The sequence below is a fragment of the Seriola lalandi genome, unplaced genomic scaffold (genome assembly GCF_002814215.2).
Source record: "Seriola lalandi dorsalis isolate HSWRI2012SDOR001 ecotype SW California unplaced genomic scaffold, Sedor1 jcf7180002054504, whole genome shotgun sequence".
NCBI classification, from domain to species: domain Eukaryota; kingdom Metazoa; phylum Chordata; class Actinopteri; order Carangiformes; family Carangidae; genus Seriola; species Seriola lalandi.
This window is the reverse complement of record NW_019525057.1, coordinates 563674-581693: the sequence shown is the minus strand read 5'-3', so window position 1 is coordinate 581693 and position 18020 is coordinate 563674.

The window sequence follows — 18020 nt, the reverse complement described above, 5'->3', positions numbered from 1 at the left end:
CTTTCTCTGGGGGCAGCGGTTGGCAACAGAGATAAGACACGCTTATCAGCTCTGCTGCCTTGTTGGACAGGATGCATTGTAACACCAAACTAGACTCACTTTTAGTCTGTGCTGCACATTCTTCCACTCACTGGATCTAATACGGTACAGTAGATGTCATGTGTCGGCAGTCTGCCTCTGGGCCCGGCATGAATGTGGATTATTTATAGTTGATTCTTTTATCGCATAACTCTTCTATCTTCCAAGTGATTGCTATTTTCTGCTGCTTTAGCTCTGAAGTGGCCTCTCGCCCTGCCAGAGAGAGGCCACTGTTGTTTACAGAAGGCCCTCCAGAGATATTTAAAGGGTCAGTTCACCAAAATTAAACATGTTTTTTTCACACGCACTTACTTAGATAGTTTGTTTTTTTATTTCTGTGCCATGCTAAATATTTGTCCCATCCCACATGGGATCACAAGACACTACTGTATGTCTAACATACAAAGACATTAACAGATGTAAAAAGTTAAGAATCTTTCCCATGATAAAGGCTATGACTTCTATAATCAGAAAATTTAGCGAGACAGTGAGGGAGACAAAGGGCCCCTTTTTTCTTTAAACCCTGATGAAGTTTGACGGCAGCATTATAAACATGTTATATCCTCACTATATTGTACCCCACAACCTTAAAAATGTTTACTTATTTTTATGTCTCTGCATCGACGACAGCCAGGGCTGGAGGCATTATGTTTTCTGCCTCCCATTCTCATGAACAAACTTACGCTTGGACTTAAGGATGAACTGATTTGATTTTGGTGGTCAAAGGTCAAGGTCATTGTGACTGCATAAAACAGGTTTTATTATTATTATTATTATTATTATTTTATTATTATTATTATTTATTATTTGAGGATAATATGCCTCAGATTCACAGACCTAAACTTTCAATAGTTTTCTTGGGATTATTTCTTTGGCACAAAGTTGTTCCTAAAAATGTTTTCAGGTACCCAGGAAAAGCTACTGTTGGTTTATTTTAAAATGTTGTTAAAATGCTTTATGCACTTCAAATGATATTCAGTTGACCTCCATTGTACTGAGGTGACAGCAGAAATCTCAGACACAGATATCCCAGAAGCTCTCTCAGCATTTTTACGGTTCAGTGACATTACACACTAAATGATTAATCAGTCAATATAAAAAAAATTAATGACAATTTAATTTATATTAAAATTGTAGTTATTTTTTTGTCATTTAGGTGGATTGACACAGGAAAGCAATCTGTTTAATTTCCTCTTTCATCTAGGAAGAGGGTTGTGAACATAACCGCAGCTGAACCAAGACATTAAAAAGAAAAAAAACACACACAGTGTATCTGCTCTTTGTAAGTACCAATCAGAATTGTGTTTGAAGTTGTGTACGGATGTTATGTGATGACATAACGGAGACAGCCATTTTGAAAAAGCAAGTTCAGTCGTCATCATTAACCCAATTAGCTTCTTTTTTTTTCATTCATTTGTGAGGCTGTGTGAGAGTGCGTGACAGATTGGCTGTTAGCGTGATTGTGGGTTGGTGAGTGGGTGGGTGGGTGGAAGGTTTGATGTGTTTACGCCCGTGTGCCAGGTATAGGGGGTGTGTGTGTGTGTGTGTGTGTGTGTGTGTGTTCAGGATGCTGTGTGTGCGCACTTGAGCTGGATGCCTGCTATCTGTGCTTCTGCTCGTCACCTTGTATTTGCTGGCCATGTTCATTCAGTCTGCAGATTCCAGCTTTCATCTCCACACAGACGCAAGGTACACACACACACACACACACACACACACACACACACACACTCTTCCCCTGTGATGTCATTGATTCCATGCTCCATGGCAACAGTGAGTGAGGGAAGCGAGAGAGGGAGAGAGAAGGAAAAAAGAGAGATATTCCTTCATAGTGAGAGGATGAAGTTGTTATAAATAGCTCCTGATGTTCCTAGGTGTCCGACGGCAGGGTTGGGTGGGTCTTGGGTGGCGGGGGTGCATGACAGGGCTGAGATGTTTCACTGAGAACATTGTGTTATTGTCAAGTGGCAATGTCAGACCACTCAGAGTGACGTCAGTCATCCGTGGCCTTTAGAAAAAACTTTTTGTCAAAAATAGGCACGTTATTTCAAGGCTTTATCAATGTGGTAGGTGGAGCAGAAAGCAGTGCTGTGAGTTGAGCGGGCTAAAATTGGCTGACAGCTGGCATGGACACCCTTATTTACTCCCTTCATTTAATAACCTTTTTTTCTTGTCTGTCTCAATCATTCCCTCGTCTGTATCCATGTGATTAGTTTTAATTCTCTCCAGCTCTCTGATTTGTTCTGCTTCATCCGTGGTTCCTCTGATCCTGCTGCTGCCTTTGTTGCATGCGTTGTGGAGTCTTTCTTAAAGTGTTGCTGTCTGCTCTGTAGTCATTTGATGTGTGAATGTGTATTGCCGACCAGACCGTCAACAAGTATGAACAAGCTTGAAGCAACTTAAGGTTGTTGTTGTGCTTTAGATACACATCTAAACATCTCTATAGTCCAATGCAGAGAAGGGTGTTATGACAAATCTAACAGAGGAGCTGATGTGCACATGTCCAGTCAAGTGATCGTGCATGTCAAACAACCTAAGTTGGTTGATCTAGTTTCTGTCAGAAGATGGGTTCAAAACGGAAAAAGAAAAAACACAATCAAACACTCAAAAACTGTACAAGTATAAAATAAATGTCTCCTAATGACGCTATGCACATTAGCATATCTACTTAACAGACGTAACTATTGCTGAGCAGCAACCACTGTGGCTAAAAGTGACACTTGAGATAATTATCTTAATGCTAAACCACTGTTAAACATTTAGATAAAACGCTATTTGCTGTTTTAACAGTAGTACAGGCATAGAGTCAGTGAACTGACTTAGTAATGTGTATTATACAGCAATATTTACCTTTCTAACATTAGCTAACATAATTCACCATAAGCTACCGATCATACCAGACCAACTGAGGCTGTAGCAGCAAAACTCCTGAGTGTATTGAAGTGAGCGATAGTGCATTTTACTGCCTATTCATTCAACTGTTCATTTGTAAGAAGATCAGTGTGTTATTTCTTACCTCAGATGTTACATAGTCTGAATTAAAGTTATTTATGTGTCGATGGAAAATGTTGATTATCATGGCAAATCAGTTTAACGCTTTTGTCCTTGAAAAATTATGTAAATGAAGCAATATATAATTTCATTTTAAGGGGTAATGAGGTAAAAAAGGTCCAGAACCACTGGTACACCACCTGTGTGTCTACTGTAAGTTTCTGTTTTACAAGTGTCTGTATATAAAGAAGCCGGTCCACGCATAATCCATGTTAAATAACAAGTAAAGGGCACACTGAGTGTTGATCTGAGTTTCAAAGCAGGTCTACCCTGTGCTCTCTCTCTCTTACAGTCTGAACAATAATCTAGTGAGAACAGCCCTGTAGTCTTTGATGAGGATGTTTGGGATTTAACAATACATTTCACCCTCTTAACATTCCTGCCCACTGCTGAGGAACAGCAAAGAGTCCAGCTCCAGTCACATGAGCTCTTAAACCAAAACTTTGGATAACACCCACCAATGTGTTGAAATAGCGTAACTTTCACACAAATCCCAATGTCATGTTACCAGTCCAAAAATAACTTGTTGCTGTAATCATGCTCAGGATAAATCAGACTTAATTTGAATTATCCAAAAATGATTGGTCACATCTCACAGCGAACAGGGGATGAATGTGTTCCAGGAGTGGTAAATACAAATGCTGTCACATTAATGTGGACACATCTGACTTGACCTGTTATTTATTTTTGTCTAATGAATAGTGATAAAGAGAATGGATAGCAGTGGTCTGGTTCCCTTGATTTATGAAGGTGGGAGAGGATGCTGTTCCCTCTTTGGGAGGTGTAATGAAAAATGAACAGAACAAGTACTATAAGAAACATTTATTTTGAGTTTGGCAGTTCATTCAACCATGTACGCAGCAATTGATAAAACAATTTACACTCAAGGTCAACTCGTTCGTTCTGTAGCTTTTGACCATAACAAACAGACTTCATGAACAGATAAAGTTGAACTGTTCAATCCCTCCATTATTCTTAGCACTTTACATCTGAGCTGTAAAGTTTAGGATAATGGAAAGTTTAAACATCTACTCTTCCTTGACGACTAAGCAAACTTAATTGGCTGGTGAAGGCTGTGTAATATGGTCAAAAGCTAACCTCACAAGGCAGCTGGATTTCTCACAAGCGAGAATCCACCTTGCCAGGTTCCAAGCTATTTGCTTGTGGCTGAACCCAAGTATTTCTGACCAATCAGTGTCCTCTGAGGCAGGACCTACTGGCAGCTACAGAGAAATTACTGTTTTGGTATTCGTGCCTTTTATTCAGAAATTTTCCTTACAAAGACGCCAGGAATCGCCTACCATCATGCCAACTAGCTTTCAAAGCTCCTCAGACTGCAGCTTGTCGTGATGTTGTGTTTCCTCTTCGGCGCATACTACATCATATGACAGACAGATGTTTCATGTACCTGCCAGGTATTTTTTGAAAGTGCCTGCCCTTTTTCCAAACAGTTCCCATCAAGGCCTTCCCAAATGGTTCTATGTAACAAACCATCAGGTGCATCAGCTTAGTCAAAAGCCCCAGAAAAAGCGACAAAGTGGACCTTGAGTGGTTCAGATGGGCTTTAGGGACTGTACAAGAATTATAAGAAGGGGAGGTGGGTGGGAGTCAGAAAAGGAGAAGGACATAATACATTTTCTTTTAGGTTGTTCTTGACTTTGCTCAGCTAATTCTGTGCTCAGCCTGTCGGTGGGCAGCAGCCTTCTGCTGCTCTCGCTGTGAATGAATCACTCCTTATTCACAAGATCATGACACCAAATTATTGTTTTGTCCCACTTATCGCAATTAAGGCAAATGAACTTCCATTTGCTCACGTCGCTCTAGTGTAGGAGCGTCTTCACAAAACATTACCTGACCTGACCACCTGCTCTGAGTCAGCGGAAGAAGAAGAGTGTGTTCAGATTCATGCACTCTAAAGCACAAATGTTTCTACGTATATTAGATATGCTAATGGAACTGCTTTCAGCTGAATACATGTTGTCATCTGTATTCATCGGCTGATGAAGTGAAGCATAAAGAAATATAGTTGTTAATGGAACAGGGAGTGGGGGCTTGCAAGGTTCAGACCAGCGCTCATCTATATTTAATCCTGTAAATGGTCATTTAGAGGCACTTGCAGTGGAATCTGATGCCTAATAACAAAAGGAAAAAATCTCTGAGGCAAAGCATATAATCAATAGGAGTCGTAATTATCAGCCTCTCTCCGTCCGTGTCCTTCCTCTGTTCCCACGTGTTTTATGCCAAAAAACTGGTTTAAATTATTTATCAGTCTGTGATTGCTCGCCCGCATGTCCACACACCCATCACCCCACAAACACGCACACACGCACACACGCAGACACACACACACACACACACACACACACACACACACACACACACACACAAATGCCTGCCTCATCTTTGTATCCGGAAATTGCTGTCAGGGTGGCTGAGCTGAAGCAGGCTGTGATCTTACAGTGAGAAAGGGAGGAGTAGGAGGGGCTGACTGTCAACAGTAAATATTGTCAGAGTGGATAGAGTACGGCCAGCGTCCACTTAATGGCTTTATGTTGTGTCGCTGCACATTAGCAGGCCGCTGCACGCCAACATTATCCAATTTAACTGGCCGTTTAATCGACTTTTCTAATCTCACTTTTCTTAACAGGACAGAAGTTTGCCAGTATTTTGAGGTGATTTTATTTGTTTACAATGTAAAATACCTTTCCTTTAAACTTACTTAGGTTGAATTTTCATTTAATTTGATGCAAATCAATAAATGCTTTTTCTTTCTTGTTTTCACACATTGTCAGTAATCAGAAATTGAGAAAAATTGAACTTTTTCTACTTGTTTTATTAATGAAATGTAAGTCTTTTATATTCGAAGGACATATTTGAAAGTGTATCAAAAGAGAATTGCTTGTTGTTGATTGTTCTGTAGAAAACTATAATGACTAAATGTGTTAAAATTACATTAGACATTTTGTCACATTTACAGTTTGTCAATCCCTCCCTGCATGCAGCACAATCAGCCCTGGCTTCCTTACTCATAGCTCCCTCTAGAGAAATATATCCAACACTACATCTGTGTTGAATATGAGCTCACACTGTGGCTCTCAATTAGAGCTGTTATATCATAACTGTGGCAATATCACAGAGGTGGTTTAGATCCTATTGCATTAGACCGTTGTCACTTCCTACGTTTCCAGTTGATGGAAGCACACAGCTCTCATAATCTCATGTGACTAAGCAATGTGGAAAGATTATGCGTGGCCATAGGGGGGTATATATGTGTGTGTGTGTGTGTGTGTGTGTGTGTGTGTGTGTGTGTGTGTGTGCGCACGTGCGTGCGTTCTCATTCTGTGCTATGCAGCAAATAAAAATACATTTATGTCCCAATATCAGAGGACACTACATAAGTTTATCAGAAATATTTATATATTATACATATATATATATATATATACATGAACATTAAATGTTAGTAAGACCAACAATACACATAGACGGAGCCTGTGTGAAGTTGTAAAGGCTGCCTTGTGCGCCTGTACGATTGGATGATACTAGTCAGCTGGTGGCCAATCAGCTGATGAATGAGCATGAATGAAGCAGCTGATGCCAAGCAGATAAACGTTTTTTGGCGCTCTGTCTAAACTAATGCAATCCTCTGTATAGTATGATGTTTATTTGAAATTATTCGAATTTTTGAAATGTTTTTATTGTTGTTTTTTATTCATTTGTATGAGAGATGGGTTTTGTGTTTTATTAATTAGTCCATCTTCATCAACCATTCATTTTTCTCAAAAGCCTGACGAGATTACAACTCTTCTTCTCCTGACTGTCACATTTTACTGCCTAGACTGTAAATAGTCTCAAAGACTGAGTCACTGTCGCTTGCAGCAGCTCACTCACACGATTTCAAATGCAGAAAACACTACTGATCACATTTAAAATGCAACTGTACACAGAGGAAAAAACAAGATAATGATAAACTAACCAATAAAAAGAAAGATATCAAGTGTCATGGGTCTGAATTCACAAATAAGCCATCTGAAAGATGTCTAATCAAACTGCTAATTATTCTAGTATAAATGGTCTGAGTTGATGGTGTGTGTCCTGTTATTTGACAGTAAAAAGTTATTAAACCTCATAGGTACCTTCACGTTGCCTCGAATAACTTTTTTTTTGTTGTTGTTTTTATTGTATTTGAAGTGGAGCCAAATTACTCATAACAGCATTTTTTTCTTTTGTAATCCTAAATTTACTTGAGCAAAGGTATTTAACAAATTAACCTGCAAACGCCTGCCATGCATGACACAGAAAAAGGAAAGGAACCCTGATGGCTTCAAAGCAGCAGCTCCCCGCGGGCTTTGCAGCCGACGGTTAACCTACTGCGGCGTTGCTTTGTGTTATGTAGGAGGGAGAAAACTCGCACTTAGGGAGTATGATTCAACACAACAGTGTGCATAAAAATCAGGATTGAAAGTAAAGCGTGTACAGCAGCTTTCCTGGTAAATCTGTGAAGCCGAGTACGTCTGTCGCTGAGTGTATTTGTCGTACAAACTGTTCCAGTTCTACAATAAATCTGCAAAATTACAGGCAAGAATGAATTGTTTATAGTAGAGAGAAAGGATCATTACTACGCTTACTACAGCATTGTGACCATGTTAGCATGCTGATGGTACCAATCAGTTTCAAGGTTTAGCCTCACAGAGCTGCTAGCATGGCTGTAGACTCTTAGTCTTATTTATACGTAATCTTGTGTTTCTTCTGTCACCATAGAGTGACTGACAGAGATGATTTCTGTCTTTTCAAAGCTAAAACTCAGTCATAGATCCCGTAACAAAGCTATAACTACAGTATTGTCTTGTATATGTTTGTGTGCCTCAATCCTTATCTATATTTTAGTTGCCTTGTCTGTTATTCATTCCATTTCTTGCACCTTTGCACCTGAAACTCTTCGTTTATTTTTTACAATTTCCATTTATTTTTTGAACCACCACTGTACCTCACTGCTTCTCTTCTTCTGCCCTTCAGTCCATTCTGTTGTTTTATTTATCTTGAGTGTGAAGCACCTTTTGTGGCTTTGTTTTGAAAAGTGTTCTATAAATAAGGACTATTATTATTATTATTATTATTATTATTATTATTATTACGGCGGCAACAACGACACATAGGTAATTTTAGAGTTTGTAAAGGTTGGCTTATTCATGTGTTTTTGTGAACTGCTGTTGGTTATTTAAAGAACTCCTGCACTGGCATAACCCAGCTCTCCCTGTGATGACGATAAAGACCCCGTGTTGCTGTGGAAACAGCACATCAACCAAGGACACGCGTGGTTGGCATCCATCAGATGATTCGTCTCTGTGTGTCTGTATTTTTATGTGTGTGTGTGTTCCCGAGCCCACCCCACCTGCTTCACCCTGATATATCACTTCATCATAGCACAAAAACAGGCCCCAGCTGATCATGCTTTTCGAGGAAAGAGGTAGAGAAAATGAACAGATGTCCCCTTGTAGTATGGCATTGTTTTTCAGCTCCTGTTTGCCAGATCCCCAGCGAAGGTTTGGATGAACTTTAACGGAGGATTCCCCGTGTCTAAAATAAGCAGTTTTGCTCCCGCAGAGCAGCGCGATGCGATGAAAAACAGAGTTATCCCATGAAAACTAAATCAGTATGTCAGCATTCAGAAATCAATATGTCATCGGTGGCTTTCATCTCAGCATGTAGCCATGTGTCTCCCTGCTACAAAAAAAAAGAAAAATGGATTTGTGTGAGAGACAGAGACAGCATAGCCACTGATTGAATAAGTGAAGGTGTAAAATAGAGTTTGTCCCAGACTTCCTGCTGTCCATCTCTCTCTCTGTGTGTGTGTGTGTGTGTGTCTGTGTGTCTGTGTGTCTGTGTGTGTGTCTGTCAGATAAGCTGCAGCACAAGTCATCGATTTGTGCCATGGGGTGTGTTTGTTTCACCAACACTCCCCTTGCCTCTCATTACCCTGCCCTCACCTACCCTCCACTTCATCCCTGTGCTCTGATCATGCCTCAAAACAACATCCCATTGTTTACCCAAAGAGGGGATCATGTCCGCCATGGCACATCCATCCAAACTGCCTCCCATTCTGAATGATTGTCCTTGGCTCTTGTCAGAAAGAGAAACTCATTCATTGGAAGTCACGTCACTGGGGCTGCCCACAGGCGATAGCTGTGGTGCAGTGATGGTGGTGGTGGGGGTGGGGGGGTTTAAGGTGTGATCCGTTGCTTATATTATTATTTGTTTTGGTGTGCTGGGCACATCTGAGAGAATGGGAATTCAATTTTTCTGACACAGTCCAGTAATTAGGAAAGCATAAGTGGATTAAGCTGTAGACAGCCTGCGGTCGTGATACAGCTGTGAAATTTTATCTTCAATCAGGTGGCTGATAGGTCGATCAGCACTGCCACTGACAGAGGACAGAGATCAATAAGAGAAACTAACTGAGGCATGAATTGCTGGCAGAGGTGAGGAGAAGCTTCTGAATCGATATGATAGTTACTCAGCGGAGGTTTCAGGCCCTCTGCTGTGTGAGTGACAAATTCAGCGTGCACTGTGTGTGTAAGTGTGTGTGTGTTTGTAAACTTGGTTCATACAGTAGAAGTTGACTCATGACATGATGGCATGAGGTTTTCCCAGAGATTTCCTTTCCCAGATGGAAGGAGTGAAATTAAACCTGCAGCTCATCCCAACTCTGAGGCTGCAGCCATGTAAGCTTGAACATGAGTGTTTGTGTATCTATGGCTGTTATCTGCTGAACTCCTACTTATTGGTTTTCTATGGGTTCAAATTAGGGCCAATAGGATTTTGAGCTTGTAAAGTGCTGTTTACAAATAAGTCCAAAGTTTGTAGTTGTAAATCAACCTTGGTTTAAATAAATCCTGAATGATAAATTCAAGTTTGTACATGTAGAAAAGATTTGTATTCGTAAAAAAAAAATGAGACTGTGAATAAAATCTGTGGAGAATTGATATCAGTGTTGAGGTAACACAAAGACACCGTGAAAAGAAGTGCTTTTGTGAACATCTTTGTAGAGATACAGAGCTTTGAACTGTGTAAAACTCAAAGCATTCAAAGTTCCTACACAGTGTGTGACACTGAAGTTACAAATATGAGTTTTTGCCCTCTTCACAAAAGCACTTTTCTTCAGTGTCTGTGTGTAACATCGCCACTCATATCATTTGTCCACAGATTCTTTTTTTATCAAATAGAAAATCTTTTCTCAACTTGCACAGACTTGAATTTCTCCTGCAAATTTATTGAGCAAGTTTACAAATGTTGATTTACAGCTACACATTTTGAAATTATTTAAATATAAATTTATTTAATTATTTGAGCCTGTCACTTTCTCTGTGTGCAGCTGCATATCAAGCTTCTCTCTGGCACTTGTACTGGTCTGTTCCACCAGCAGATGGCAGCATGGCTGCTTCATTCTTCTCCTGCTGATCGAGATTATTTCCTGCTGTATCAGAGAACATGTCACTGAGTCACATTAAAGTTCCTCTTATTAGTCTGTGAATTGTTCGTCTTTAGGAGCTTGTTCTCCTTTTAGCTTTGGAGAGATTGAATTTAGAAAGCCCTGCAGATGTGTTGTAAGTCTGGACAATTATTCAATATAATCCTTTAATTATGACTTTCACTGCAGTTGTATAATAATGACATGATTATATTGTTTTACTAAATTCTGTCATCTATATTAATGATTCCAAGCAAACTGTAGGTAAGAACTAACAAAATGAGTTATTGAAGGATTTCATTTACATTAATATGTAATTAAAATAACAGTGGAGGATCATTTTCAATGGGATTTTATATACATTTGCCACATCATGATATATCTTTGGTGTAAATCCTCCCCAACTGGTTATTATTATTTGTTATTTATTGCCCAATGCAATTAAGGAGTCAACCATTTGGAAAAGCAACATAAGAACACTTATAAAGGAAGATAAGAAATAAAATAATAAAAATATGTAAACTTAAAAACAAAACTTGAAACAGAACTTAAATTAAACACAACAACCATGCGCTAAATCTATATAACGATACTGCCAATATGCTGTAGACTAGCACTGCATATTGTCTTGTATTTGTATGACAAGATACTTTAATTTGTTTCTGAAATAGGACAGCTAGGACAGAGTACCCTGCATCCTTCATAATGAACCATTTCTGTTATGAACATTTGAGTTTTTGAAATGTTTTGTACATATGTTGAAATCGGGATTAAGCACATGAGATACACCATGCTTATTATGAGGAAAAAATAATAGGAAAATACCCTGTGATACTGTCAAATTGATTCAATCCATATCATCTAGCTACAATGTCCCTAATGTAGCAGCATAAATCTTGTAGTAGATGATACAGAGAACTGATGAACTGATTTCCTCGGCTGAGTTTTCTCCGGTCTTCAGAGGTCACAGTTTAGGGAAGAGGAGGTTAAACTCTGACCAACAGTGTGTTGATTTGGCTGCCAGCCGGCTCGTCGACATGTTTTTCATGCTTCAGCGGAGCATGAGCAGAACACACATTCTCCTCATTGGAAGAGCTCGCAAACAACCTCACCCACTATCTCCCACAGACACACACACACGCGCACGTACACACACACGCGCGTGCACGTACACACATACACGCACACACACACACACACACACACAACAGAAGTCATTGCCATGTCAAACTCACACCATTGCACAATGAGACCAGTTTGTTGCTCCTTGCACTCAACACACGTTGTTGTTTGGGCAGTGGTGCATTCCATAATCCACCTAAGGCTGTAATGACTTTGTGATAAGCAGGAGTAGCTTGTGTTAACAATAGGGATTGCTCTGTGGAAGCAATTTAGACATCGCAGCGGCTCTCTGGCCCATCTGTGCCAACTAATGTGGTGGTTGCCAGTTTGAATCCCAAGACCGAATGATTAGGAATGAGGAATTATCCTCACCTACAGGTGGAGGTTTGTAACCTCTAAATTGTTCCACAGGGCCTGATTAGTGGCCCAATAACATACTTCAGAGCACAGATTTTCCGACTTTGAGGCATGGCTTCAGTCTAAAGATTTGGTGTAAGCCAATGTTACTTACATATTGTTGTTTGGCTTGATTGGCTCATCAACACATTGCACAAGCAGCACAGGTTGTGACACACTGGCAGTTTGCGTCAGAATTAATACTCCTCTGAGTCATAACTCAGTCAAGATTTAAGATTCAAAGTTCCTTTATTGCCAATACACAGAGCAGCAACCCAGTCATAACAAACAGCAAGAGTTCAAACTAAACTACTTTAGTGTGCAGAATATATAGATAAAATATATTAGCAGTATCCTATGAAACAATAAGATATAAAACAATATGATGAAAGCAGCAGAGATATTGCACTTGGATATTTGCTGAGTTATGGTGGTCCCGTTGGCAATATATACATACAAAGATGCAACTGGAATGTAAACATCTGTGCAATGTTCTGTAAAAGTAACTATTGTAGTACAGTACAAATCTGAACAGACATGATATATATTTTTAGATTCAGAGAGATTTCCGCTTTCTGAGAATATCATTATCTTCAATGTTCATCATAAATAAGCGTCCACAAATCATAGAGAAAAAGGAACTAATTCAGCGAAAAAACAGATTCTGCTGCAACATTATACTTCCTGCTTACATCCTCCAAAATAAAGGAAGTGTAGTTCCAAAACTTAAAGTATGATTACCCCCAAATCAAAGTTGACGGGGAGCATTGTGTCAGTTTTGATGGTTGGCCTGCTGTGGACCTCCAAAATGTGACTGAATGTGAATGTATTAAATGCAATGTACCTCCAATACCATTCCAGTGTAAGTAAAATGTGCCTCAAAAAAATGCCTCTAAAACCTGACGCTGCTCTTCTCACCTCCTGCTCCCTGCTATGAAAAGAGAGACTCCTGTAATCTTCTGGTGTTAGAATAAGCTCAGCATGAACTACAGTCACTGGCAACGAGACTGACAGGTGATCACGATAAGGATCAGTAATCGGCTTCACACAAGGACAAAGAGTTTTCAAAAGTGGAGGTGAACAGGTTGCGAGATAGTGGAAAATGAATATAGCAGCATCAATGTGCTAACTTTCACCCCTCGGTGTGTCTGGGATGATGATCTTTTATCTATCCCTATTGGTCCAGACTGCTCCGAAGTCAGATCAAGTCATGGCTCTGATACTGACGCCTTATATGACTCTCAGTAATCTCAGTGGATTATAGCATCATGATTCACTAAAATGAGCTGTCAGCTTCTGCTGCAGAGGCAAGAAAAGGGGAAGAGATATAGAATTTGGCTTTTGATGGTGACAAGCTCTTGTAAGCTTTATGATGATGATACATTGGCAGACATATTAGCAAAAAGTTGCATATTAACCCAATAACCAATAAGACCAATATTCAGTCTCCTTTTAGCTCTGTTTTGGTTTCCACCAACTCTTGGTGGACTCCTTCCACCAAGTCTGCTGTTTGGTGCACGGCAGCTGGTGTACGGCGTTTCAACACCATAACAATGAGCTAAAAGATGCTAATACACTCCATACAGCTGAGGTAAATGCAGTCAGGTGCTAATCCTCTGTGGGTTTTTTACAATGAGAAACCGCTGTTAATATGCAAATATTGATAAATGCACCTTTCAAATCTGCAATTTTCTGACTTTTTTTATGCTACCACTTTGGCACCACCTAGTGGTAGTACCAAAAAAAGACATTGCGATCCAACCAGGGATCGTTGAGTTGAATGGGCTTAAGGGGCTCTGACGTAGCAAACACATAATTTGAAGGAAACATAATTCTTCCTGGATTATGTTTTTATCCACCCTAATGAGCAACTGTTCACTGACATTGTGTTTAATTTATGCAGTACATAATGGTGTCATTTCATAAACACACACACACACACACACACACACACACACACACACACACACACACACACACACACACACAAAACATTGCATGTTAACACAGTCCAAGCACCATTTACATTTCCCATCACGACATAATTGGAAAAACAAATTAGTAGTATATAAACATAATTTGTGAGAGAAAGCATTGTTCATTCTATGTAAGACATTGTGCTGTTGTGCTGTTTGTGTTTTATACTCCGCCATCACTCTTGCCATGAATCATGGAGTGTGATTTCAAGCTTTTGTGTGATACATCACAGGAATATGTGAGATACTAGTGTCAGTATTTTAACTGTCAGCACTACTAATAAAAGACAATTATATTTAATTACTAAAACCCTCTGTTATCAAACAATAATACCTGCAATAGAAACACAGTATTTCAGTCCACGGTAATGTTATAAAAACAAGAACTGAATGAATGCATAAAGTCGAGCAGTATATGTCATGTTCTGCTCTAAATAGGGAGAATAACCCAGATAAAAACACACTGACAGATGACTGCTGTACTGACCCAGCTGGTTTGTTGTTTTTGCCAAATATCTTGATTAGTTGCACCATCAAATGTAAATGTAAAATATGATCTTTTTTAAATTCAACAGTGTTTTCTCTTTTCAAGAATAAGCTATCTCTCCTCCACTTGATAAATTGTAAATCAGTTTCAAAATAGAATAGAATAAAAACCAAACATGACAAATGAGTCATCTGCATTTGATTGCATTCGCAGGAGTATTTTTTTAGGTTAATGAATGAAGAAGAAAAATTGTACTTGGAGCTTCTGATGATGGAAATAAAAAGGATTCGTGTCAACTCAGTCATCAGTATATGTGTAAAAATTATGCAGATTTAGCAGAGAGATGATGGGTGGGACGGGAAGGTGTCTGGGGGGGGTGCAAACCCAATCACCATGCAGCATCAAACGGTATCAAAAGACTGTGGAAAACAAGATTGGCCCAGAGCAATAATTCTCTCTTTACAGCTATTTTTGACAACCTGAATGATGATGAGAAAAGATTTAATTTGAAGTGATCTTGAAGGTCTGTCCTTCAACTTAAAGGCCTGAAACTCAAAGAGTTAATTTAGATGCTGCAGGGATTCCAGTAGATAGAGATAATAAAACACTCTGCCAATTGAGGATCATTTCAGACATCAAAACATTGTTATCCTCCACAGATTTAAAGAAGGTCATTGATGCTTTTATCTCATCTTTGAACTACTCTGACTCTCACAGCTTTCTAAGATGTTCTCACAACTCCACTTCATTAAAAATTCAGTAGTCAAGGGTTTTAATTGCTGCCATTTATTTTCAAGTTTTATTATCTTCTACACTGCAGACCAGGTGGAGTTAAGTTTTTACAGATCATATTGAAGGCTGAGGTAGAGAATGTACTACTGAATGTAGTGCCCTTGTGACTGTTTTTAATGCCACAGTTGTTAGACTACGAGTCTAAAACTTGCTAAAGATGCTATGTTGTTTTGGTTTTTCAAAATTAAATCCATATTTCCCAAAACCCCCCTGGTTCCATGTGCAAAATGATGAAGCTGAAGCTTTGTAGTTAAAGATAAAGCCTATCAGCACATTTCCCGTGAAACCCAACCCATTGGTACGGAAACTGAAATGTAATGCAGCGGCCCGCGGAGGCTGCCAGTCTTCTCTGTAATGGTCTGGTTTTGTCACATTAATTATAATGTGGAAGCAGAAGAGCTGTGGCGATGGAAACTCACATGGAGCCACCAGATGCTGCCAAGAAAGTTTTTATGACCCAACTTTCTCTCCAATTTTCATTATCAGCTTTTAGCTTTGATCTTTATCTTCGAGACTATAAAGTCTAAACTTCAAAAGGTTTTCATGTTGTGTTTGTTTTATTTGTCTTAATTGCAGCTTTTCCTTGTAATGACATGTTCAGATGTACAGAATTTGTTTTTCTGCTTGGATCCCACCGAACATTTGGTCTTGATTTTTGGTTTTAGTGTTCATCTTTTCTGAACAGAGCATTTCTCATCTCTACTTTTGTCACAGCAGACACTTTTACCTTTCATAGCAGGTAAAGCATAGGTTTAATTAAAACCTTAATAATGGCTCAGTTCCTTTAAGTGTCCCTATAAGCCATGCCAATGATTCAACAGATACAATAAAAATGGAACTGGAACTCGTAAACCTAACTGGAATTGAGCCATCATTAATATTAGTCATTTGTCAGATAACATTTTTTTCAAGTCTTTTTACACAGATCAACCACAGCATTAAAAGCACTGACAGGTGAAGTGCATTACACTGATTATCTCATTACTATGGCACCTGTCAAGAAGTGGGATACATCAGGCAGCAGGTGAAAGGACAGCTCCGGAGGTTGATGTGCTGGAGGCAGGAGGGATCTGAGTGACTTTGACATTGGTCACATTGTGATGGCTGAGCATCCCCGAAACGTCAGGTCTTGAGGGTGTTCCGAGTATGCGCTTATGAGTACCTACCAAACGTGGTACAAGGAGATACGACCGGTGAACCGGCGGTGGGGTCATGGGGTCACCCAAGGCTCACTGATGCGTGTGGGGAAGGGATGGCAGCAAGATGCTCTCTGGGAAGAAGGCAAGCCGGCGGAGACAGTGTGATATTCAGAGTAATGTTCTGCTTCGAAACCTATGGTCCTGGCGTTCATGTGGATGTTACTTTGACGCTTACCACTTCTCTACACATTGTTGCAAGCCAACTGCAGACCCTCATGTCAATGGTTTTCCCTGATGACAGTGGCCTCTTTCAGCAGGATAATGTGCCCCGCCACACTTCACACATTGTTCATGAAGGGGTTGAGGAACATGACAAAGAGTTCAAGGTGTTGACCTGGCATCCAACTTCCCCAGATTTCAGTCTGATCAAGCATCTGTGTGATGTGCTGGAAAAACAAGTTCAATCCTTGGAGGTCCCAGTTCACAACTTACAGGACTTAAAATATCTGCTGCTGAAGTCTTTTTGTCTTGTTTTGATCTCCAGCAACTTCTAAGGAAAATATGTGGCAACTTCTGTCCACTATGTTCACCAGCTATTCGCTAACTTTAACTCTCAGCTGTTTGGTTTTGGGCTGGTACAATACAGAGCTTTTTTGCACACATTAAAAACCACACATTACAGTTTCAGACCAAAACAATGACCTAAAAGATGCTAATTGATGATTCTCTGGGTTAATCACTATGAACAGTTAAACATAGTCATTTGACCCAGTGTTCACATAGAAATCCTGAAGGCCACAGATGTTTGACTGTTATGAATGCTCACGCTCGACGATAAATGCATCAGTTGGAAATTAATTAGCGAGCTCCTGTGTTATCAGCCCACACAGAGACCGGAAGCGCTGACAGTCAAGGGGAGAGAAATCTGTCATCCTCTCCCCTCCTCTGTGGTTTAGGGAGATGCATAATCATCTGCACACACACATACAGAGGACAGTCGTGTGTGTGTGTGTGTGTGTGTGTGTGTGTGTGTGTCTGTGTGTGTGTGTACATGCACAATCTGTCTGCAGTTCTTGGCCATATCTCATCTCCAGTTCACCTTGTGTGTACTTTCCCTCTGCAGAAAAAAAAATTCTCCAGAAAAGCCGAACTGAGCTCTCGCCCTTTCTCTCGCAAAACAAAACCTCAGCTGGTCTTTTATGGAGCCCCTGCACAACCTATCCACCTTTGAAATATGGCAAGATTGAGACGGGAAGTCGTTGGATGTATTTCATTTTGTTGTGTTCTTTTATCCCAGTGAGATATAGGAAAAAAGGAGTAAGAAAAAGAATGACAAAAGAGCAGATAAAAGAGGCAGCGAGTACAGTGTTTTCTTCCTGTCCATTGCAACAAACAAACACACACACATAGACTGACAGACATGCACTCACACACTCATTCATATGCACTTTCACATTATTTCATGACTCATCTTTTATGCATGGCCCTGTTGCCGCATTTGCCATTGCTCT